The 23,486-nt window shown below is 38.9% G+C and overlaps 1 long non-coding RNA gene across 2 annotated transcripts; it reads left to right on the top strand.

Moving 5' to 3' along the window:
* The first annotated feature begins 787 nt into the window (after nt 1–787).
* On the top strand, nt 788–4,588 carry LOC140254300 (uncharacterized). Of its 2 annotated transcripts, XR_011904136.1 has the most exons (4): nt 788–872; nt 3,005–3,129; nt 3,544–3,692; nt 3,839–4,588. It is a non-coding gene; the product is annotated as an uncharacterized lncRNA (long non-coding RNA). The 2 variants fall into 2 exon arrangements; XR_011904135.1 differs by lacking the exon at nt 3,005–3,129.
* Nucleotides 4,589–23,486: the final 18,898 nt, after the last annotated feature.

Here is a 23,486-nt window from a genome sequence, read left to right as displayed (position 1 = left end):
CCTGCTGGGACTCCAGACCTGCTACAGCTGAGCAGAACACCATCTTAGTGGAATTTTTTTAAGTTTTGCTTTTGAAAAAAGAGGTTCTGACCAAACTGAATATACTGAAATAGGATCTTACTCTCCTATCATGAGGCTTCAGAGCATTCCCCCACTTGTCAATTGTAGTCCTTTTTTTGAATACCTATGAGGAGAAACTCCTTAATGATGGTCTCCTGTGCTCCCTGCTCCTTGGCTGCAGCAGTGAGGCTTCCCATGATCTCGGTATGTCATTCTAGAAAGCATTCTGGCATTGTCTAGACAAGTATAAAAGTTGTGTTTTTAGAATGGTTTAGCAAACACTTTTTAATATCTTTTAGCATTTTATTTGTCCTGTCAATTCAAGGTTTCATAATGTGGTAGTCAAGACACCTTAGTTTATGCCTTTAAAAGCACAATTTCTATTCTAGTCTAGACGTACTGAAAGTCCTGGAGTACACCCACATGAGGTTGTGGCAGTTGTACAGTTGTACAATGAGTCAGGACTGCTCACTACTGTGCAGTTTATCTTAATGACTTACTGCAGATACCAGGATAAAGATCACAGGTTAAAAGGGGAAGAAGTAACTTTTACATACATCACTTCTTCCACTTCCCTTTCTGTATGAGAAAGAACCCTCCTACCCAGCCTGATGAACTACTCATCTGCACATGGGGTTGGTCAGAGCAACTGACCCTGCCCACACCTGTGCTGCAGCAAAACACATTATAAAAAAGGCTGAGTAGTTACAGAGGTGCCTCTGTATGGATCCACCCTCTTGGTCCTGTCAACAAACCTCTTTGGTTCTGCTAGGGGGCCCTTTCTACACTCATTTGGAACAAATGTAGCCCAGGTTAGTACAATATATTACTAAGCAATCCCAGGATCCCACTTCTGACACCCTGAGATTCTTTAGTCTGGAGAAGAGGAAGCCAAAGGGAGACCTTATCACTCTCTACAGCTCCCTGAAAGTGGGTTGTAGTGAGATGGGGGTCTACCTCTTCTCCCAGGTGACAGAGATGGGACAGGAATGAGTGGCCTTACATTGCACCAGGAGAGGTTCAGGTTGGATATCAGGAAATATTTCTTCTCAGAGTGATGAGGCACTGGCACAGGCTGTCCAGGGAGGTGGTGGAGTCACCATCCCTGGAGGTGTTCAAGAAATGCATAGATGGGGAACTCAGTGGCATGGTCTAGAGCAGTCACAGACATGGGATGGTGGTTGGACTGGGTGATCTTAGTGGTCTTTCCAATATTAATGATTCTATGAGTCTATTATATAATGGTCTTTGAAGAAAAGGTTTGCACTAATTAGGTTTGTTTTGTCCAGTGGGTATCTGGGAACACAGTGCCCAGACATCTCTGTTTGCACATTGAAGAAATGTAGCCAGTTTTGGTAGTATGGTTGGTTGGTCCTGGGCTTCTTGTCAGATTAGATATTGTATCCATCTTATTGCAGAACAGTATCCATCAGTTGCAGAATCTTTTGCAAGACAGCACAAGTGCCCTGTGCTTTAAGAAACAAATATTTGCATTTGGATTTGCATTCACAGTTGTGGTTGGGAACAGTAATTCACAATCAAGTGCTCCAAAATGAAATTTCTTTATTGTAACATGGCCCTTAGAAGTGGTTTCTTGATGAAATCATTTTGTAGTCTCATGCAGAATTTTTTTAATATAATGCTTTTATTTATGGTTTTCTCCTGAACTGTCAGTCACTTGGTTCACTAACACAATCTGTACAGCATTATTTTCTCTCTCTGTATAATCAATATATCTGGCACTGGCAATTCAGGCATAAATCCTGACACTTTAAAATGTAGAGTATTAAGTTATTTGTTGGTAGCACCAGAACAAATGTAGGACAAATAATGTAGTTAAACAATAAATGAATTAAGGCCTTATTCTTCCTTAGTTGCTTACGGAATCTGCATTACTACATACTTTCCATTATTTGCAAATTACACCAGACTAATTGAATAAACGCTTTAAAATGGGTCCTGAACACTGGTTTAGAAGCACAGAGGAAGTGGTTTCTTAGACAACTGCTGCCCACATATTGATTTGATAACGGGGAGGTGGAGGGGAGAAGATGATTATGTTGATGTACGGAGCTGTTGATTGTTTAATTGAAGGTAAAATTTTTAGCTTCACTAGTCAATTACGTGATCTCATTAAGTCCTTAAGAATCACTAAAATACCATTCTGGCTGAAGCAGCTGCACTTTGCTATTATATTGTCTGAAGCATTAGGAAAATCATTTGCTAATGGTGATTTACAAGTGTAAACATGTGATATTTTTAGCATCTGAACAAGCTTTCTCCAGCTGAGAGATCTTGAATGACTAACATCTACCAGGTGAAGACAGAGAAGGACCTGAAATATGCTTTTGTGCTTGCTTAAATGAAGTTCCAAATATCCAAACCTTATCAACACAGTGGAAAATGGAAGAAAACCCTCTATTTCTTGACATTAATGCTGTTAAAAGTTTGATACTAGAAAGCTTGATACTAAAAAGGAAACAGAGATTGTTATAGGGATAAATGTAAACTAAGACCATATTTTCCATCCCTGTGGTGGGAAGAAGCCCTGTGCTGTGAAGGTGTTACATGTACCAGTGTGGCAACTCCAGGTAGAGGTGATCTGGAGACCTCTGTGCAGCAAAGACTGTTTGTCCTTTGCCAGACACTGTTAGCTGGGAGCTGCACATAAGGATTTGTGTACCAACTTCCAGACTCCTTGTGCAACAGCGTGTGCAGCACTGACATATACAGTCTCATAACTTGTGTCATTTTACATGTTTCTGAGCATCATGTGAACAAATTCTTCCAGGTTAATGGCTTTTCATACTGCAGTATGACTGTCACAGAGGAGATAAATCACTCAGGGCTTATACAGGAATGTGAGATCTGCTTTCCAAAGGCCACTTGGTAAGAGCTGTTTCTTTGCATTTTGATCAGGTTTGTTTGTTTGTTTTGTGTTTAGGTGAGTTCACAGAAAGACAACTGCCTTCCTTGCATCATTCTTACTTGGCTCCAATCACACCAACCTGATGAACTCTCACAGTGAGCTCGATGTGCATTCTTCTCAGTGTGAAGATGTAACAAAAGGTTATGAATCAGTTCCAAAATGAGAGATTTACCAGGAACTGTTTCTTCCCTTTTCTTCTCTACACAAAAGGACAGTGATAGAAATTAGAAGCTGATAAATACTTCAGAACAAGTTCTGTGAGATGTGGGCTTCTCAAATGTTTTGAATATTCCCACTGCCATGTGGTTTTGGTTCTGTGCCAATTCGTGCGTCACTTACAGTCTATTTGTAGTCAGAAATGACTGCTGGTATACAAAGAAGACATGAAAGAACACAGTGCTAAGGAGAAGACGTACTAGTACACTGACCTTACAGCCTTCAGATTTCTCAGGAAATGGAATTAGTATCTTCCAAGTGTTGTCTAGAATATCTCTAAGTTCCCATGTCTCAGTAGTCCCTGAGCCACTTGTATGCCTATTACTTATTTTTTAAAGATACCCAGTCGAATGGCAAAGTGTGAGGCAGAAGAAACCACCAGTGCTTTGTTCTGCAGTTATACAAGTTGGGAACTGGATTCTTCACAAGACCCCGGTATAAATTAGAAGACGTACGCAATTCACAGGGAATTTTCCTTTATATCACAGTAAGTGCTAGAAGGTATTTTAAACACAGCAGAAAGCTATGGCATAAAAAGAATGTGATGGATGTATCAATAACATAAAGTTAATTTAGATTTTTTAGACTATAAAATTATTTGTGATATGTTTTTCTGTTTGTTTTTGTTTTCAGGTTGGCTATTGCTCTGTCATGGTGTAGGGACAGGAGCATCTCAGCTTTCCAGTGCTCTGCATGGACTGTGGAACTGGCCAGGAGCAGCTGGAGCTGTGGAGGGCAGCTCCGTGACTCACTCACACTGTTAAGCCAGACAAGTTTGTTACATCAGTGCTGTTGTGACCAACGTGATAGTCCAAAGAGGTCCTGAAAGGTCTCGGGCATGAGTAGCACAAACCCATTCTCAGAAGAGGGAGAACCAGAGCAACTTGCTTTAACATTGTGCTTTCTGGAACGATGGCAAATTTGGTTATGATTTGTTTACAGGATCAGTGAAACCATTTCTAACATTTTTCTGGTGGAAAACTGTGCCTGGGAAGCCCCACACAGGGAAGCTCTGTGAACAGGTGGCTCAGGAAAGTGCCCAGGGCCAAGCATATGCAGAGCTTTTCTAAACTATGATTCTGTTTAAAGTCTTTATGGTTTTGAGATAAGATACCAAGGAAACAGAATAAAAGCAACTACTCACCAAAACATTGAGTTGTATCTGAATATCACTTGTGTGTGCAGCTGCCCTTCCCAGAGGACCCATGAGTGGCAGGGGCTGCCTCTGCCATCTGTGAGCACATTGCAAGGTGTTCATGGGCAATGGAGTTCATACAGCTTCTGAAATATCTCCTGGCCTGAACCTGATGGGTGTGTATTGATACATGACTGCGTATTTAAAAGAATCCTTTGTTGAGAAGTTTGGTGGGGAGAGAAGGTGCAGAGTAGGGGTGTTATTTTCTTAAATATTAAAAAATATCTAATTCTGAAGTCCATGTTCTTAAACTCTCTTAAGTTTTGTGTTTTATTTCTTTCTCCTGTTATTTTAAAGCATGAGGATCTGATTCTCCAGTACTCTGAGATACACCAAATGCACTGGGATGTGTCTACTATTGATTTTTTGTGGCAGCATCAGCTGGGAGTGTCAGCCTATGGAGACTTTTACTTGAATCAGAAAATCAACACATTTCCCAAAATGAAGGTGGTAGGTGGCTGCTTACTTTGTTTTGTTCCATTTCATCTCATTTCACTTGAGTTCATGCTGCCTTACAGCCATGGATTTCATAGAATAGGATAGAAGCATTAGGGTTAGAAAAGACCAATAAAATCACCACGTCCAACAATCACCCCCCCTCACCATGCCCACTGACCACGTCCATCAGTGCCATACCTACCCTTTTCTTCAATACCTCCATGGATTGTGACCCCACCACCTTCTTGGGTAGTCTGTGCCAGTACATTGCCACTCTTTCTGAGAACAATATTTCCTCATATCTAATCTGAACCTCCCCTGGACATTATCTTTCATCCTATTGTTTTTATCTGTCCCCCACTTTGCCACAACCTCCTTGCCCTTAAGCTCTCTAAAACGTTCTCTAAAAAGGGAGTAATTAAAATGAAGAGTTTGTCAAACTGCAACAAGAGTGTGACATTAACAGTATTTGATAATAAAACACAGTAACAAATTGCTGCTTCGCAAAAATTGATTCACATGTAATGCTGTGAATATAATGCAGAAGGAATGGAGCTATTTTAGTGATTCTTGAGGATATGCCACCTTCTATTTCTAGATATGAATAGGTAATAAAATACCCTATAAATATACATAAATTTAAAATCATTTCCTCATGCCCAATAAGGTCAGTAATATATGATACAAAAACAGTGAAGTATTTTATTCTATCTTGGCAGCAATTTTTTCTCTAATTGGGTACATCTTATTCCCAAGACAATAATCTTTCTTGCAAACCTTTTAATATGATCTCTTATGAATGTTAAGGCTCTTAATAGTACTGTTGTACAATGCTTATATTGCCTAGTCAACATTTACTGTCACTCTATTAATGTCCCACGTTTAATTCCCAATGATACTAAAATTAAATTAGCAGTGTGCTCTCCTACAACATCTGTCTCCACATCTAGAAGACTGTTTATACAAGTAATCAGGGAAGTTAGCTGTTCACTGGCAGGGCAAGTGTCTGCAAATAGTCTCTGCAATAACATGTTAGCTACTGCAAATGGAGAAATATGAATTAAGCATATAGATTTTGCACTTGTTTCCCTTGTGCCTCCCCCCTTTCCTTGGCATGTTTGCAGATACATTTGTAATGTCAGAAATGGCTCCGAATGCAGAGCATTAATTAGATGTGGGAACTGGAGCATAAAATAACATCTACATTTTATCCTTTTTAATCAAGAGGAAATGCTCTAATGTTGGATTTAGATTTAATGCATAACTAAATATTTGACTCAATATATATTATGTCAGTAGATTACACGGTATTTATCACAGTTTCCAAAAGCAGGGCTTTAATGCCTCATTTGACATGATTTTTCTCAGTCTCTGGCAGAAGGCTGATAAACCACCCATTTGTGCCATTGCAGCTGTCTCTTGTAGCACTGTGCTGCTATGGAGAGGGGTCAGTTGTTATTTCCTTAAAACCTTTGTTTTTCATCATTTTATAATAGGTTGATCATTAAAGTTCATTTGGCTGTATTATAGTAGATAAGTTCCAGACTATAAATCAAGTTTTGATGGTACAAAAATAATTTTATTAGGTGGCCAAAAGTTATTTAACTGCTGCTCCATTGCCCAGGAACCTGAAGCTGGAGTAAAAAGTATGGCTAGACCTCTATTTCTTCCCATTTACCATTCTTTCTTCATACTTAAGTACTTGTTTTTTGTTTGTCAGTTTTGTAAAGAAGTAGCAAAAAGCTCCACAGCATCTTCCACAAAAAGAGATGAACTGTATGACCTGATGAGGTCTGGTTCCACAGGATTGTGTAGCTCAGAAACCCCCTTCAGGTGTTTGCTGTAACACAGGTGAGGTTGTGGGAATGAACAACTTGTTGCTCAACCTACTGCAGGAGCTGTAGCACCAGAGGGAGAGCTGTGAAAGCCTGAGGAGGGGAAAAAAGAACCTAGGGGTTTCCATTTCTCCTGTAGCATCTTTTGCTTTGTCAAACTCTGCTTGCAGAAAGCTTGACTAGTTTTATCAGAATTGGTAAAATGGTAACGAAAAGCTGACTGCAATAAGAGCAAGAAGTGCTACTCTGATGTCCAGTGCTCAGTCACTGACCTGCTCTGAAAGATGAAGGATTTACTACTGGATTAATTGAAAAAATGCTAGCTAACTACTAACTAGCTGTGTGACAGCCCCAGTGTGGTATCTCTGTTAGAAACAAGAAATGGGTGTGTATTTAGGAAGCACGCTTTATGGTTACCTAAAATGAAATGAATTGCAGACCTTCAGATCAGGTCTGATCTTTGTCCTTTCTCCAGAACTATACGGACAGACAGTCCAGTGACATGGAAAAAGCACAACTTATCCTGCTTATCCTTCCTATGGTTGCTCCCATGGAAGTCAGTGCCTGCAACAGTGTGAGTAAGATGAGCACTCAGATTTAGTGACTGACTTTTGGTGGAGAAAGTACAGGAGAGTCAGCTGCTTAGGAGACAGAAAATAATACTTTTTATGCCACAGGTATAATGATCCCTTTCCCTTATAAAACAAAAGAAAAAACAGATCTAATCCTGACAGCTTATCTTCAGCCAAGATGTCCCAAAGCTAAGGACACAATGTGTTTTAAGAACTTCGGTTGCCACTTGTCTCTGCTCCTTGTTGTCAGCATCTACCCACCATTGCCCTTAAGGCACAATAATCCTTGGCTGTGTCTGGCGACTGTCTCAGTAAAGGATTTAATTCCTCCTTCTGCTTCAGAAAAAGTGAACAGTGGGCAAACAAACCAGCTTCCCCAAGTAAGCCCCACTAGAAGGTGGGTGGAGAGTCAGACATATTTGTGCCTTCTTGCAGTCCACCCACTCTTTCCTTCCCTGGGCCTGGCCTTCCGCCCTTCACACTGTCCCCAGGGGCACAGAAGCTCTGCCCTCACTTCATGTGGTGGCAGCAATGAGGTGGCAACAAGCACTCCTTCCTGTAAGGCCTGGCAAGGGGTGAAGAGGTCTTCTGGGGGTCAGCCCTGGAAGAAAAGGAGGTACCTCTACTTCTAATTGCTGTAAGAAGAGCTTCCCTCCTGCCTGTGCCAGGTTATGTTCAGTGCTTGACAAGGTGAGGTGGCTGCACTATTACTGTGCACCAGGTCTACCAGGTGGTGCTACTACTTCTCTAACACAGCTTAATTTCCTGAGCTGCTGTCAAGGCAAAAATAGCTCTGTAGTGGGTTGAAGGTAAGAACTTCTGCTATCGTGACATCCTCATGAGAACCTGCTGAGCCCGTGGGAGCAGTGTCACAGCATCTTTCCTTTGCTAAGCTACTATGAAATCAACTTTTGAGGACTCATCAGTGCCAGTCAGCAGAAGCCACTGAGCTCATGGGACTGGCTCTTGACTCACATGAAAGTTCTGACATATTTGATTCAGTACTTCTGTTTTTCCAGGATGACACCAAAGCAAAGTCTCTGTGATCTCACTGTCTCAGCAACTTTTGTGTGTGAGGTTGATACAAAGAGAGTCACCTTTCTGGCATCTGTTTACTTAGTGGAAAGTGAGCAGAGACACAGACCTGAGCCCAGGTGCCACAGAGAGGTGTGGCAATTCCACATATTGCATTGTTTATTGCATCAGGTTGTATGCTTTGTTTCCATTCATTGTCATACTCAAACCAGTTCAGGTGAACTGGATAACTACATTAAACAATGGCCTGAAGTGGAAAGATGTTGTTGTCTTTAACCCAAACACCAGTACTGCCAACTTTGTACTGGTTTAAAATTAGAAAGCACTTTGCAGTAAGCTGTGTGAGCTCACTGCCATGTACCCTAAAGCTCCAAACTGCTAACTGGGCAGTGTAGATGGAGTGTGATTATCCAATAATTCTTCATGTTCCAGCACAGAAAAGGAAGAGCTAAGTTTCATAAAGTTACAACCCCCCTGATTTCTTAGAAACTGTGGTCTGAATTTTGTCTCAGGAAATGACAAGCCTACTACTCACCTACCATGAACAAAAATAAGAAACACCTGTTATCTTGTTGTTCTTACTTAATTTACTTCCTCTGGCCCACTTTGTTTCCTTGCCTTCATTCTGAAGGCCTGAGATGAACAGCAGCAAGGTCCTTTATTTTTGTTTGTTTGTGTGTTTTGTTTTGTTTTTTAAACATTTATGGTTAAAGAAAGAGGTAAGAACCTGTAAGGAAGTGATTTGGTTTGCCTTGTTTTTATCCATCATTTTGGGTTTGTTTTTTTTTCTCTCTTCCCCTATCATCCACTATAGTAGGTATCTCCTACTTTTAGTAGTGTGACCATTTTTATTTCTCAGGTTACTGTTATCTTATAAGAATATAAGGCCTAGTTACTTAAGGGAACATAATTTACTTCAAAATAAAACAAAAATAACAACAACATAACCAAAGCAAACACTTATATTTATGACTGTACTCTTGAGAAACTTAATGCTTGTGTCCATCCAGATCACTCAGAGTCTCTTTAATTTGGAGTGCAGGAAAATTAAAGCCTTGTATTCTCACTTCTGTAACTGAATGTGTTTCAGCTCATAGACGTGCCAGCTTCTTGTCTTGAAAAATCTATTTAAGATTATGAAACAAAAAGGGGTAAAGTTATGTCCAGTGCTCATCTTGGGTGTTGAAAAATCAAATCCTGAATAAGTAACGCTTCCTGTTATGACACAACTGACTTAAGTAAAATGGGGCTAGTGCGTATCTATTTGTCCTTTCTTTTTGGGAAAGCTCAGCACTTGATTTGACTGCTTTATTTCTTTTTCCTCTTAAAGAGAATATTAATGTGTTCTAGTGGTACTCCTTGTGGGCATTTAAAAGTCACTGTAAGTGTGCAAATCTGTCTCCTCTAGACAATGATAACAAAAGCTTCTATACGTGCAAATATTGTTTCATTCAGGAAGTTATTCTTATGTGTATGTTTCCACAGCTATTATCAGTAGAACTGAAGGGTAGCAGCAATATCCACAAGTTGCCTGATTTCCTTCCCGCATTATCATAGATTGAAACAACAAAGATGAAAACACTGGGGGAAATGCCTGTAATGATGACATAAATGGCTTTTCCAACAAACATTTAAGGAAGTTGCCTTTAGTATATTGTTTATAGTGTGCAGGAGGCACTTCTGCCTGAAACAGTTGTGTTGCATTGGATCTTTTAAGCATTCCCCAGGTCTGGCCTCAGGATGTTCTTCAGAGTGTTATGTTCTGATGTCTGCAGTGGTGGCAGAGTAAAGATCCTCTATTGTTTCTGGGATGTTTTTTCTGAGTTTGTGCTAACGCAACTGAAATTAGGCTATAAGAAATGCATGTAAAAATTCCACTTTGAGTAGCTCAGGAAAGCACAGAGGATAAAAAGTTATTCCTCTTCAATCGTGTTTTTATTTTATTATGTTTTTGTGATTTATATGGATTCTCACATGACCTCTCTTGATGTTTGCTAGTGCATGTTAAGTTATACCTGTGCTGGGATATGTGCAGTAGGCAGCTTAATGAAAGAGCAGCTGCTAAGCCCTGTGATGAGCTGTTGGAACCCCAGTTTTCAGCTCCTATTACTGCCTAGGAAAAATCCTCTAAATGTATCTACAGTGGAAGCACATGCCTGGCAAATGGCTTTAACATTGTTCAGCTCCCTTTTACAATCTTATTTTGTCTAAATGTCACAGATGGGTTTAATGCATGTCCTGGTATAGGGATGGAGAGGAAGCAGTTGGCAAAGCAGCTGGTTGGGAAAGGCATTAAAAGTGGATATCCAGATGCTTTCTTGATTAGAATCTCTAGACTGATGTTCCCTTGAACTCTGTGAAGCACTGAAGGACCAAACTGATATTTTCTCAGGACACCCTTCTCTTCCATAAAGCTTCTGTCCCATCCTTTGGTTTGGGCCTCTTTTAAGTTATTTGCATTGCAACTAGAAATTTTGGAGACTTGGGAACAGAAACAATCTAAGTTAAGATGACTTCTCTAACGCAGAAAAGAACACTTTATAAACATTTCTAATACACAAGACAAGTGAAAATGAGTCAGTACACACTGAATCTTACTTGGTGGGCCTGTTTGCTGTGTGCTCATCAGGTCCTGCTGTCTTTCAAAGGCCTGTATAAACTCTTCAGTTTTCCTGGTTTCAAGGACAAAGGTTTTTTTCCTCATTTGTTGTAGAGGAGGCTATAAAACCACAGATAAAAATACTTAACAGCCAACTAGCATCTGCATCATAAACAGGTGAGATATGAATATTCATTTCCCCACAGCTTGTGCCATCATTTGTGCAAATCCAAAGTGGTGTAAAGGAACGTCAGGGTTAGAAGACATTTTAAATTTTGTCAATCTGTTTTCTATTACTCTATGGAGAAAGCAATGTTCTACACTGTGTATAAAGCTTAAAAGACTGCCAGTCTACAACATGAATTTTCACGTAGCTCCATACAAGCTCTGAAGGAGGGAAAAATATTATTATACCATTATGTAATGTGTTGTTTTTGAAGTGGAGTAAAGTAAAATCTCTTTTCCTTCTCCAATAGTATTAGGTTGGTATTATTATTATTATTGTTATTATTATTATTATTATTTTTTTTTTTTTTTTTTTTTACACTTAGCTGGAAGGAATTATAACCAAACAGTAGGCACATAGAGTGATGCACATTCTTATTGACTTGCTGACGGACAACACAATAACCAGTGGCTCCCTTCTAAATCTCATGACCAGCAAGATCCTGTGTGAGCTTATGAACATTTGAGAACCTGCTGTTAAAATCTCCTAGTTTCATGCCCATGTCTAATTCCTATCCTGTGTCTTTCCTGAGTTGCCTTCCCTCCTCTGTTCCTGCCTTGTTCCCTCTTTGCTTTCAGCTCACCAGCTGCTGTGGGATGTGCTGTTCAGTGCAGCCATGCAAGTGCTGGTGTGGTGACACAGCTGCTCATTTGCCTAACTCACTAGCAAATACTCAGGGGGGCATTTCTTAATGTTCCGCAAGTTGGTCACAATTGGTGTATTGATTAACATAGTGATGAGAATCAAGAATCGGTGTTTTTTATTTTTGTTTCCATTTGTCTTCCACAAACCTGCTTTTTGTTTAAAGTAAATGACCCATGTTTCACCCTTAGATTCATTCCTGTAAAGCAGGAGTGATGATATCTACCAAGGAGCTGTTTGTGAGCTTTGTTGAGTTTTTTGAATCCTCATCAGGAAACAGTGTGGAAGCATATGGCCAATATATTAGTTCTAAACAGACAAGTTTTATATTCTTGCAAATGCTCATACTAGCTTGTGGTAGATTACAGTCCCCTTCCAATGGTTCTGTCATTGCTGTAAGATGTTGCAGCCAAAAGGGATTTCCTGGTCCTTCTCTCCCCAGTCACTGTTTCCATATGCTTTGTGATAACTCATGCTAGTGAATACTAACCACTTTATTTGTATTTTCTTTTCAGGTTAATTTTCAGCTGAAATTTCCTGATCTAACTGGCTGTGTGGTTTCATGGCTGCTCACTCTCAGAGATACAGTAAGATCACACACCTGAACAATGGTAAGGCTGCCCTATTCACTCACAGCATGTATGCACGCTGGCTAACATTTTCAGGAAGCCTAAGTTTCAACAGTGTTTTTCCAAAGAATGGTGAGTAACATCAGCTAGCCCTGTGACCTGTGTAACCTCATGATGCTTCAGTTTACATGCTCTTTAACGCTGAATTTTGCCTGTGATGAAAGTTATGTATTACCTGAAAATTGGTGTCTCACTTTGTCCAGGAAACAATAATTTGCAGAAATCTTTAGTCTGACTTTTTCTCATGAAGTGGTTTGATCTAGTGGAAAATCCATGTCCAGATTATGCTCTGATGACTGTCTCTGTATCTGCGCCTGAGTGATGGCCTTCTGGGGAGGAGCAAGTTTGGCACCTCATCCCTGTACTCAGCATAAACTCATTAACTGCTATGGCTCAGGTGAGGTCTTCTACAATCCTGAAGTGAAATGGTAGATAATGAGGATATATAAGTTTGTGAAAGCCAAGGAGCTAAATAACTTTTCTGGGATAGTGACAGACTTCACTTAACACTCTGGAGACATAGGAAAGTAAGTTAGTTAAACAGAGTCTCAAGAATGTCTCACATAGTTTTCTCTGCTGTTCAGGAGCCCACTTCCCGATAACAGGACAATACATACTAAGTACTTGAGTCAGCTGGCTGCCAAAGTACAAATCTGGTGTTTGTTCCCTTTGCACAAAGTAGCACTGATGTCATAAAACATGTGAAAAGCTTTACATTGTCTTCCTTATTTTTAAACCACCTTATGCTTTTGTATTTTGATTCTTTTTAGTGTATATCCCAACAGTAATGGGTGACATGCATCATTTAGTGTGGATGAAATATTGTGGATATAAATGTGAATGAAAAATTAAATGCTAAAATGTTTCTGAAAATGAAATTGTGATGGGTTTAAGAAGGTGTCCATATCCAAGTAAGATATTAATGATCATTTGCTAGCGAAGTAAGAGTCAGGTCTAAGGCTTTGTGGTTTTTTTTTTTTGTTTGTTTGTTTTTTTCCCCACATGAGTACTACTCTTAAAGCATTTTGTCTATATATTTTCTTTGGGTGCCTGATAGCTTTGTTCAGAGTTTAACTTTAAATACAACTGTCTACAATAATGGGAACTAGAAAGAAAAACATCTCCACATCTGATTAAAATGCTACCATGGGTGCTGCTCCTACTATAATAGTGCCTAGGTATCAGTGGCTGTTTTTTCATAGTTAAGTGCATCCATTAGTGTGTATAAGGAGCAGCTAAAGGCATTAAATTACATTGTTGAAGAACTAACCTTCTGTGACTGGACTAATGTGGTGCTTGAAGGAGAATTGTTTTATTTCGGGTTTTCTCCAGGTTTCAAAAAAAGTACTAAAAACTACTGGAAGGTGACTCTTATCACAACGTTTGATTGCTTTTTCACTGAACTTTAAAGAAATGATGCTTGACTAATGGATGTTTAGAAGATCACGGAACTTTTCAAACAGGCATTAAAATGACTCCTGCTAATGCTTTTGTTTGTACCAGAGTAAGTTATAGTAACTGTCAAGATCACTGCTTATGAACTGCAAATGCATTAATTTTGGAGGAGTAGTTCTCCTAAAACGTCTGGAATTATATAATCCCAAGTGTTGAGCTTAATTCAGGGACAGTGATCAAAAAGCAATCCTTTACTTAGTAGCTATGGGGAAATGCTGCCATGAGTTTTGAAGTATGTGAGTCTTAGTTAAATGGGAATGAACATATTACATGAATTTCTGTACATACCTGCTGGGAAGAAAGCACACTTGACTTAAAGGCCATTTTAAGTTACCTTTGGAAAAGGGTGAGGGTTTCTTTCCTCTTTGGTACAATATAATCTGATTATGTTTTCATCCTGAGCGAAGATGTCTTGGCTCTCCAATATTTACTGCAGCTGTTTGCATTACCATTCTTACTTTCTTGGGGGCTTCCATTAGAAAATAGAGTACCTTTCCTGAAAGCTTCAAGTGGAAAATGCTCTAAAAGAAAAATAATGCTCAGAGTCCTGTTGGTGGTCACTATCTGCACGGGTGTGTGGAGAGGTGAACAACTAGAAGTAGCTGATCCTGTTTTTTAGAAGAAGTTATACATGCAGCACTGTTTCTGGCTTTTTTTTTTTTTTTCTTTTTTTCTTTTTTTCTTTTTTTCTTTTTTTCTTTTTTTCTTTTTTTCTTTTTTTCTTTTTTTCTTTTTTTCTTTTTTTCTTTTTTTCTTTTTTTCTTTTTTTCTTTTTTTCTTTTTTTCTTTTTTTCTTTTTTTTTTAGCAGCTTATTCAGCTGTAAAGATTTGGGGTTGCTGTTTAATTAGCTGTTTAGAATTGTATGCTTTGCATAATCGCTATTTGACTGCACTGAAAAAAAAGGAAGTTCAGACTATTCATTACTCAACTAAAACAATCTGAGATGCGAATCAGACTTTCCGATTTCTCTTCAGTGCTCTAAAGTTTTGAGGTAAATAATTCTTCCAGGGAAGGACACTCAGACTTCTGTCGACCAGTTCTTATTTTGGTCCCATGCGTGGTCTTACCTTTACATAGCTTCACACAGGGGGAGGTATTATTTTCCAAGTTCCTTTGACATTATTTATTTGACTTGGGAGTGGTTAAAATTCTAACTTGCTCTGCAGTGTTAAATGAGAAACATCAAAACCCTAACTGACTAATATCAGACGTGAAAATTTCATCACGTATGTACCTCTACTATACATACACATGTATGCACATGTTATAAAGACCACTTTAAAATGTTTTATGCTGGTTACTGTTCATACCTTAACAGGATCCGAGTGTGCTTGCCAATGTTTTCCATCTGTTATACGAGAAAATGGATAATTTTTGAAAGCTTTAAATACATCAGCAGTATCTTCTGTAACTGCCAGCATAGTTGGCTTTGTATTATTTGCACTACACCCACATTCCTGGATCTCTGAAATGTGCATTTTGAGGTTAGTGGGACAGATCCCACCCTTCATCCTGAATTCCTCAGGCTATACCCCAAACATAACCCTTCATAACTACAAATGTTGCCCAAAAAGGGCTGGGATGAGAGATCCTTCTCCTCCTGTTCTGCTCCAGGTCCCCCTCCATGCTCTTCTCTCCTCCCTGTCCCTCTTTATCCTCTGCTTTCAGGCTCCTGCAGTACTACCTGCTCACTGTACCTCCTTCCAGACAGGCAGCAGAAGTGGGATTTGGGCCCCAAGGCCCTCTTACTTCCCTCCTGGTATGGTTCAAGGTCCCAGCGTGTGGTTAGGGAGTGATGTGGGAGTGGTACTAGGGAACAAGCATTACTAGATATGTCCTCTTACAGTTTGCAGCAGTATTCCTGAATTCCTGTTTTGACTGTTGTCTACAGATATTGATGAAAAGCTCCTTTCATGACAAAGGCAGGAAGCTTTTAACATGAAAACGGTCAAACTGTTGTCACAATTCAAAGCAAATATGAGGCCTGGATAGAAACACAATGTAAACATTCCCAGGAGAAGCTTCTTGAGACTTGTTATGCAGAGCAAAGTTGGCACAGTATTCCGTTTGCAATGCTAAAAATCAAATAGGTTTTTATTTGTTATTTTTACACTATTTAAGTGACATTCTATTTGGTTTAAGAATTAGTTGCTGACGCACAAGTCTCCTCTGTCCACTGATTCACATCAGATGAGCACTTTGTGCAGTCACAAGTGTCTGCTTTGCTGAACTGTTTTTGTAATTGAAAAATCAATAATTAATTCATAGCTGAGATAAGGAACTCAATCCCATTATGAGATTACTGCCACTGTGAAAGTTTTCAGTTGTGTTCATATTTAAGGAGGAGGAGACTGAGAGCATTTGCTGCTTCTGATTCAGTCTACTCCCTATTCTAGTTTTTTTTCTAAGGTGCCTATCGCCAGGCTATCTCAGTAACAATAAACTAGTTACTCAAAGGTTGTACTGAATAGTGCTTTCAAGATAACTCAGTGTAATGAGAATTAAACTTTTTCTGATAATGATAAAAATGTTTGTTCAATAACTTTCCACCGTAATTCCCAAGTGAACAAGCAGCCCATGAGCTCATGAGGTGAGTTCAGTGGTTCAGTAACATCTCATACCTGAAAAACACAGATTGCTGTCCAACTGATTACATTAATACATCTGCTGGAATCACCCTGAGGGGTGGGAATGTACAGATGCTCAGAGTAAAATTAGTAAAGTTAGAAGATTAAAAATTGTTTGCTTTACCTTTAATTACAGACCATCTCAGCATTTGCAAGATACTGTAGAAGGAATGGAAGTAGAACAAAATGGACAAACGTTTATTTTCTCATTCACTTAATTTACTTAATTTAACCTGTTGCTGTCACCATGGCAGTTATTCTCTTAAAGCATAGGAAGCATGTAGTTAGCCACAGTTTTTGGTTCTTTTCTCAAGTACATGGCAAAGAGGTTATCCAGAAAAACAATTAGCTCCTGCTAGGGTGAATATACTGAAGGTGAGAAAGATTTCAGTTTAAGGCTTGGTATTTTCTGTAGCGTATTACCCTGGCTGCATAGTCATCAGCATTTGCTGGGTGGTGTTCCCATTTACAATTTCTTCAGAGACAATTCTGATTCTCCTGTTCCGTTCCTGCCTGTTGTGCAGATTGCTGCCATGGTTGTGCTCTAGGTCAGACTGGTGAAACAATCCACTTAGATTCTTTTAAAGAGTTTTGGTGATATATTTAATAATTCAGAGTTCTTTGTGTCTCTGTCTTGGTTTGCTCAGGCTCAAGCACAAGCATGCTAATGGCAGCTTCAACAGTGATGAGATCATAAGCTTGGTGCGTGTTTCGTGGTCAGCTTTAGTCCTGATCCCCCATACCCAGGGTCCAATGCGATCAGAAACAGTGTTCATACTAGGACTCTTTACGTGTTAAGGAACACAGTGCAGGGCAGATGTCTGGGAATATCACCACAGAGCTGTTGCATTAATTTAGCCTGTCATTATGTTTCCCCTATTACTTCATAAATTTGCAACAGAAGCAGAAGTTGTAAAACTCTTCAGCTATTGGTAGCGCTTGATTGCTTTTTAATATGCTGCAGTTGCTTCTCTCTGGGCTGGTTACAGAGCCTGCGCTTTTCAAAAACAATATAAGTTGAAAATATAGCAAGATGTGCACAAAACTGAATGAAAGAAAAGAGTAATGGCTCCAAGGCAAAAATTCACAAAGACTCTTTATATCAGAACAGGTTGAAGCTCATTTCCCCCACAAGCTCTACTGTGAGGAAAGTTCAACTGCTCAAATATTCACAGAGCAAAATCAAAACAATTATAAACATATTATTTTTTTTGCATTTTGAGTTGATGCTGTTGAAAAATCGAAGGGAAACTGTGGGAAGGAACAAGTTATGTTTTCTATAGGGTTTTTCCTACGCTGGAGGCAACCTAGAATTCTTCTTTAAAGCAATTATACTTTATTCCTCCTTATGAGTAAACATTTTGTGGTTGGCTTCCTTTAGAGATTTCTTCTTAAAATGGAAGTAAATGGAAGTAAAAATGTTACTAGCTGAAAGGTTTCCAACTGCAGCATAGGAGCTTTCAGGAGAACACGTCTCTGAAGAGCAAAGAATTGGCTGTAGTTCCTCAAAGAATCACTTCAGAAATGTGTGAGTAGCACCGCTCAGCCGCTTGCTGAATCTTAGTCACTTGTGCCTTGGCTTTTGCAATAGCCACGTGAAAAAGAAAGGGTTATTTATTAAGAGCAGAACAGTTCCCTTTTAGTTCTGTAGCAATCATGTCTCTTTTTTTCCAGTCCATGGAAAGTGTTATCTCAGGCAGCTTTGTGCAGGAAGTTCTGTTTATCACTTCCTCACAGTTGCAGTTTGTCTAGGACTTAAATATATGATATCAGATTGCATCAAAATGTGGGCCTTTGTGTGCTTAACTCATCAAAGGAGTGGACCCTCAGGACTTGATATCACTTTGCTGCATATGCAGTCATGTAACAAAACAAAGTCTATCTAAACAGGACAGAACTATTTCTGTTGGTAGTGTAGCAAAGCGAGGAGAATTGGTGTAGTTTCAGGTATCTGCACTGTTTCACTTCTTGTTTTTAAATTTATCACTATTTTAAAAAGTGACACGGTTTGCCTGTTTTTACTATGTAAACTATGTTGAAAAACCAAAATATTACTTGTACGATTAAAAAAAATCACACAAAACACAATATACCAAACCCAGCAGGGATTTATTTGGTCTAAAATACTGCTATGCCTGCTTGCATTGCAAAAACATACTCTAAAGTTTTGAATGCATATGTTTTAGTCGGCTTGAGAAAAACCGAAGTGATACAAGGCTATCAACAGAACTGTGTGTCAAAAAAGCTTGAGATACCATGTCCAAGAGTGTTAGAGCAGCAGTAAAAGCTCAGCTAGGGCTTGTGAACCTGCTCTCCCACCTTTGTGGCTGTTTCTATTTTCTGTAGCCCTGATAAAGGAGTTCCCTCTTCAGTACAACAGGCTGCCTTGCCAGATGTTAGTCTTCATGGGCAGCCACAGGAAGCCTATTCAAACTGTGTAGCAATACTTCTCCTCTGAGCAACAACTCCTCTGTGCTGACTCTGGGTTTCAATACTACCCTCTTCTACAACCCATGTGGTATCTGACTTGTTTGTATTGGCCTTTTTACTGAGCACAGGCTGCTTTCATGGTGGCTGATAGATATCTGTTTTCTGTGGAGCCCAATACCCATTTCTGCGCCTTCCCATGTGTGTCAGGTGTGTGCTTTAATGACACAAGTGATGCAAAATTGAGAATGTGAATTTTATGTTGGTATCTGCCTTCAGATCCATGATGTAACACTCTTTCTGCTTACTAACATCTGTTAAATATATATATATATATGTATATATATACATATATATTTGGCAGTAAAGTATGTCTGCTCTCTTAATGCCTCCTTTCTTACTTGTGAAATAATGTGTTAATAATATAACAGGGATAGAAACAACGCTTTTTTTGTTTTTGTTTTTTTTTTTGTTTGTTTTTTTTCTTCCTCATTTTAAATGTTAATCAGCCCACAGAACACAACTAAGAAATTACTTCAAATCACATCCAACAACTGCTGAGGGAGCCAGCACCGTGATCAGAATGAAGCTGTCCCAGGGACAGGAGGAGGAGGTACTGGGGCTGAACCTGTAGGAATGATTAGAGTAGGTTTGAGGTCCTTTCCAACCCAAACCATTTGATGATCCTTTTCTGACTGTCCTTTAGTGAATGAAATAATGCATTTCTTATTCCACTGCTGTCCAACCTGCCTTTTCATGAGAAGGAAACCCTGAGAGATGTTTTATCATCTTCTTATAGTCAATTTCTTCCTCCCACTGAGTTTCCCACAAGAGGAGCTGTGTAGGCCCTACCAGTCACTTGGCAGAGCTAAGGAAATTTCTGAAGGTGTAGGATATAATGTCCTGGGCTTTGTTCTCAAGCTTTGTCAGTGCTTTAAGTTGCAAGTAAACTCTTTCTACCAGACAGAAAACAAAGCATCTCTCAAAACTGAAGGTTGGTTGGTTTGTTTAACTAAAGCCAAACTTTCTTTGCCTTCTCTTTCAATTTGATTTTATAGTGAAAATGAACATCAAGATTTGTTCTCAGCTGTCATGCAAGTCCATAATTCTTCTACTTTGAAAATAACTCTATTTTGAAGAAGGCAAATGCATGCTGCTGCCTTATGAGGAATGCCTCAATTTTTACTGTGGTGGTGGAAGAAAAATAGCTTTAGTTACACAGTATGGATAATCAGTTTGTAGATACAAATCAGTCATACAGCACATCACACATACACACATACTGGAAGTTTTCTGTAGTTCTGCATTATGGAATATCCTACTACCCTAAAAGTGCACTCAAAAAGCATTTTTTGGATTTGATGGGTGAAAAGGGGTGTGTTTGCAGTTACTGTCTAGGGAAGGTTGATCTTTCCTTACTATTTTAAATTTAGATATTCATGTTTGTACTGATTACCATGAATATATAGTGTAAAATATTACATGTTCAAATAGGTGATGGTACTCTGTGTGCCACTGGAGGGAGTGGAAGGGTCCACCTCTCTTAACAGTCTATGGTGTATGGCCTCTAATGAGCATGAAAATTTGAATCAATTGAATTAATAAATTCCCTTATCCAGTTATGGCAAGACTTTTTAAACAGAATTCCTTCTGCCTGTTACTTCTCCCCCTCTCTCTCAACCTTCCTCCAAGCCTTAGATGCCCATTTTGGTCCTGATTAAATGTCCTTGAGGCCGCTCTCAAGAGCGCACATAAAATGATGAAAATTTTAAAATTTGCTTTAATAAGAACCACCAGTTGAACAATTTATCATTTTGGGTCTGCTTTAGGACTCCTAGGGATGCTAATGCATGTTAACTTAAAATTCTTATCAGCAGACTAGCAAGACCATTCACACGTTTTCCAGAGACACTACAGGATTTAGGCTGTTGTCTTAATTGCTATTGTTCAGGCAGCCAGCTATTATATTTACCACAAGCTGTTTCCATCTTGTTGGGTTGTTTTCATCTTGTTGGGAGCCTGGTGCCAAACTGAAAAACAACACCTAGCTTGACAACTTGTCACCTTCTGGAAGCTGAAGCAATTACACTGTAGGATGCAGACAAGCTTCTATACAGACAGTGTAAGCTTTTGGCTGTGTTTTCAATAGATGGTGAATCTGTTTTTGGGGAAATGCCGGGCTCCGTGACACTAAGCACTACACAGTCTTCTTCAAAATTTTTTGTTTGTTTATTTGTTTAATTGATAAACATCTTGGTCAATCAGCTATGTTTGTGACCATGTATTCTATGCTTGATCAAGTCTGAACTCAGTGACTCTGTCAGAGGTGAGCTTCTCTGCCCCACAGGATTTTTTTCTTCTCAGAAGAATACAGCATTTGCACGGTCATGATAGTACAAGTCTGAAAAATAATTTATTTTCTTCCATTCTCATTCCTTGGTTCATTTTAGGGAAGGATTGGGAAACTTGTGTCCTGGGCAGCAGATCTCACATTTTAGGCAATAGTCTTCCTGTAAGACTATGCTCATCCATAAAACTGAACCCTAAATGTCTGACTTCCAAAATTACTTTCCTCTCTTTTGTTTTTCTGGATATAGTCATTAAAGTACTTTAAAAATGAAATTCAGATTGCAACTCATAGACTTTTCTGCAGACATTCACTTGCTCTGGAAAAAAATGTAGAGATTTGCTCTCAATTTAAACCAAGTTTGAGGCAAAACCAAAACAAAACAAAAAGAAAAAACTTTGGTTATGCTCACATTTGTTTCATTTTTCATACTCTTCTCCACTTCCTTTTTTTTGTTGGAATACTTCCACCTGGAAGTACCAGAAATAAACCATTGCACCCAGTTCTGCAGAGAATGGGTGTTCTTTTGCTGAAGGCTCTGAGCTGGGATTTAGGAAACCTGGATTCAATTTTCTGCTTTACCACTCATTTCCAGTTTAAAATTGGGTAAGTCATGGAGTGAATTAAGTCTGTGCTTCTATATCCCACCTATGAAACAGTTTATATTTCCTTACCAATGAGGGCAGCAATATGTTCATTTATGGTTCTGTGATGCTCAGATGCTATGGAGATCATTGGAGTTATTTGTGAATACAAGCTCTTATAGAATAACAAAAAATTGCTGTCATGTAAGTATTGTTTTTGTTTTCCAAAACATTATTTTTGTCTTGTTTTAATACATGGATACATGTATCACACCATTCCTAGCAGCTCTGGATGTGCTTGCTGTGGCAGTGTTTCTCCTGAGCAGCTAACCTGGAATGTGAGGGGTGAGATGGATCATCCTCTGTGGTGTTTTACAGCAAGTTCCTGAAGGCTTACTATTCTCAGTAAGGCATTCAGGACATTCTTTTTGTTTTTGTTATTTATTTATTTATTTATATTTTTAGACCTGAGAGTAAGCAAATCTTTTGCTATAAGCATAGTTAGGAATGTTTTATTTAGCAGTGTGACTTAGTGGGCAGTACAAGTATGAACCATAGTTATGACAATGTGTTTGAGCAAGGATTTGACTTTGATCAGTCTAAGCTTAGATCCTGGCTCTGTGGATCAATATAGCTTCTCACACGTTCATTTCCTGGGACCCGCTCTGATTCTTCTCCACATACAAAACTTTACTCCCTGGTGAACAGGAGCAAGGTGTTTTTAAGAGAAGGACTCTCTTCATCTGGAGGCAGCCACAAGTGTAATAAACTCCAGTTAATTATCTGAAGACTATGCCTGTTCAACTAGGAAATAGTGATTGAATTCACCTGCCAACCTTGATAAAAGGGGTTTTCCTCTTTATACACTTAAATTACAGAAATGAACAGAGTAAGTGCAGCACAGAGCTGGGTGCCAAGGACTCTTCAATGTCATGAGAGCTTGCAGCTATTGCATTAAGACCACAATCTGTGATGCTGCATCAGTCAAAATACATTAAAAGGCAATCATATAACTTATCATATCACTATAGATAGCAAGTGTGGATAATTAGTTAATAACACAGTATCCCTTTTCATGACTGGGCTCTCTGATTATGTTGCAAGAGCTACTGAATCAAATTTTTGAAGGGGCTAAATAAGCACACACACAAAAATAATTAATCTTGAGCTTGGTATACTTGCCACTGATTAGAAATGCAAATCAGATAAATAAAATTATTTGTGGAGTAGTGCTCTGCAAAATACATTATAAAAGAAAGTTTTAGATTCCCAAGAAAAATTTCATCACAGCTTCCTGAGTAGCTCTCAGATGTCTGATCAAAAATGACAAGTATTAGATGCTGTGAAAACATCATTAAGGGTCAATTATACAGCAGTTGATTTACATATTTGCTCCTCCGTTCTGCTTAACAAGAATCTAGGCTCTTAAATTTATTCTTAAGCAAATAGAAGCTCTTCTTTAAGTAGCTGCATGTGCACTGAAAAGCAGATGTTTTTCTTGTCATTACACAGTGAGTTAGTTGTCTCCTTAATCATTACTCCATATTTAGGTAAATATATTACGTTGATACAGGTACTTTGCTATTCTACTTCTATTTTTTTTTTTTCACCATACCTTATGCTTTTACATCAAATGGTCTCACAAAGTCCATCTACAGTCCAAAAGAAC

This window comes from Excalfactoria chinensis, chromosome 6 (genome assembly GCF_039878825.1).
Source record: "Excalfactoria chinensis isolate bCotChi1 chromosome 6, bCotChi1.hap2, whole genome shotgun sequence".
Classification (NCBI taxonomy): Eukaryota; Metazoa; Chordata; class Aves; order Galliformes; family Phasianidae; genus Excalfactoria; species Excalfactoria chinensis.
Note: the sequence above shows the minus strand (reverse complement) of the source record. Positions and strands in the feature narration are given on the sequence as shown.